Source organism: Somniosus microcephalus, chromosome 31 (genome assembly GCF_052327205.1).
Source record: "Somniosus microcephalus isolate GS21.2 chromosome 31, FLI_Smic_1.0, whole genome shotgun sequence".
NCBI lineage: Eukaryota > Metazoa > Chordata > Chondrichthyes > Squaliformes > Somniosidae > Somniosus > Somniosus microcephalus.
In genome coordinates, this window is record NC_141017.1 from 38,742,093 (window position 1) to 38,744,849 (window position 2,757).

The following is a 2,757-nucleotide window of genomic DNA, read 5'->3' on the forward strand; positions in this document are numbered from 1 at the left end:
TCCAGGGTGGCCAAGGCTGGGAACTCAACATCCAGGGGTATTCAATATTCAGGAAAGATAGGCAAAAAGGAAAGGGAGGTGGGGTAGCATTGCTGGTTAAAGAAGGAATTAACACAATTGTAAGGAAGGATATTAGCTCTGATGATGTGGAATCTGTATGGGTAGAACTGAGAAATACCAAGGGGCAGAAAACGTTAGTGGGAGTGGTATATAGACCTCCAAACAGTAATGCGGAGGTTGGGGATGGCATTAAAAGGGAAATTAGAGAAGCGTGCAATAAGGGCACAGCAGTCATCATGGGTGACTTTAATCTACATATAGATTGGGCTAACCAAATTAGTAACAATACTGTGGAGGAGGAATTCCTGGAGTGTTTACGGGATGGTTTCCTGGACCAATATGTCAAGGAACCAACCAGAGATCAGGCCATCTTAGACTGGGTATTATGTAACGAGAAAGGATTAATTAGCAATCTTGTTGTACGAGGCCCCTTGGGTCGGAGCGATCATAATATGATCGAATTCTTCATTAAGATAGAGAATGAAGTAGTTGACTCAGAGACTAGAGCCATGAATTTAAATAAAGGAAACTACGATGGTCTGAGGTGCGAGTTGGGTAGGATTGATTGGGGAATGTCACTCAAAGGGTTGACGGTGGATAGGCAATGGCAAACATTCAAAGACCAAATGGATGAACTACAGAATTTGTTCATCCCAGTTTGGCATAAAAATAAAACAAAAAAGGTGACTCAACCGTGGCTAACAAGGGAAATTAGGGATAGCATAAGATCCAAGGAGAGGACATTTAAATTGGCCCAAAAAAGCAGTAAACCTGAGGATTGGGAGCAGTTTAGGATTCAACAAAGGAGGACAAAGGGATTAATTAAGAAAGGGAAAATAGGATATGAGAGTAAGCTTGCAGGGAACATAAAAACTGACTGTAAAAGCTTTTATAGTTATGTGAAGAGAAAAAGATTGGTGAAGTCAAGCGTAGGTCCCTTGCAGTAAGAATCAGGGGAATTTATAATGGGGAACAAAGAAATGGCAGACCAATTAAATACATATTTTAGTTCTGTCTTCACAAAGGAGGACACAAATAACCTCCCAGAGATGTCGGGGAACATAGGGTCTGATGAAAGGGAGGAACTGAAAGAAATCAGTATTTGTAGGGAAATGGTGTTAGGGATATTGATGGGATTGAAGACCGATAAATCCCCAGGGCCTGATAATCTACATCTTAGGGTACCTAAGGAAGTGGCCCTTGAAATCGTAGATGCATTGCTGGTCATCTTCCAGAACTCAATAGACTCTGGAACAGTACCAATGGATTGGAGGGTAGCTAATGTTACCCCACTATTCAAAAAAGGTGGTAGAGAGAATACGGGGAATTACAGACTGGTAAGCCTGACATCGGTAGTGGGGAAAATGCTAGAGTCCATTATAAAAGATGTAATAGAGCACTTGGAAAATAGTGACAGGATCGGACAAAGTCAACATGGATTTACAAAAGGTAAATCATGCTTGACTAATCTACTGGAATTTTTTGAGGATGTAACTGTTAAAATAGATAAGGGAGAACCAGTGGATGTGGTGTATTTGGACTTTCAGAAGGCTTTCGATAAGGTCCCGCATAAGAGATTAGCGTGTAAAGTTAAGGCACATGGGATTGGGGGCAAGGTATTGACTTGGATAGAGAACTGGTTGGCAGACAGAAAACAAAGAGTTGGAATAAACGGGTCTTTTTCTGAGTGGCAGGCAGTGGCTAGTGGGGTACCGCAGGGATCGGTCCTTGGACCCCAGCTATTCACAATATATATTAATGATCTAGACAAGGGAACTAGATGTAATATCTCCAAATTTGCAGACAACACAAAGCTGGGTGGGCGTGTGTGCTGTGAGGAGGATGCTGAGAAACTACAGGATGATTTGGACAGGTTGGATGATTGGGCAGAAGCATGGCAGATGCAATATAACGTGGATAAATGTGAGGTTATCCACTTTGGTGGCAAAAACAGGAAGGCAGATTATTATCTGAATGGCAATAGATTGGGAGAAGGGGAAGTGCAACAAGACCTGGGTGTCCTTGTGCACCAGTCGCTGATGGTAAGCATGCAGGTGCAGCAGGCAGTTAAGAAGGCAAATGGTATGTTGGCCTTTGTAGCGAGAGGGTTTGAGTACAGCAACAAGGATGTCTTGCTGCAGTTATACAGGGCCTTGGTGAGACCACATCTTGAGTATTGTGTGCAGTTTTGGTCGCCTTATCTGAGGAAGGATGTTCTTGCCATGGAAGGAGTTCAGCGAAGATTCACCAGGCTGATACCTGGGATGGCAGGAATGACATATGAGGAGAGATTGGGTCGATTGGGCTTGTACTCGCTGGAGTTTAGAAGAATGAGAGGGGATCTCATTGAAACTTATAAAATTCTGACAGGACTGGACAGACTAGATGCAGGAAGGATGTTCCCGATGGTCGGGGAGTCCAGAACCAGGGGTCACAGTCTAAGGATAAGGGGTAGGCCATTTAGGACAGAGATGAGGAGGAATTTCTTCACCCAGAGAGTGGTGAACCTGTGGAATTCTTTACCACAGAAGGCAGTAGAGGCCAATTCATTAAATATATTCAAGAAGGAGTTGGATATATTTCTTAAGGCTAAAGGGATCAAGGGGTATGGGGAGAAAGCAGGGACAGGGTACTGAATTTGGATGATCAGCCATGATCACATTGAATGGCGGAGCAGGCTCGAGGGGCCGAATGGCC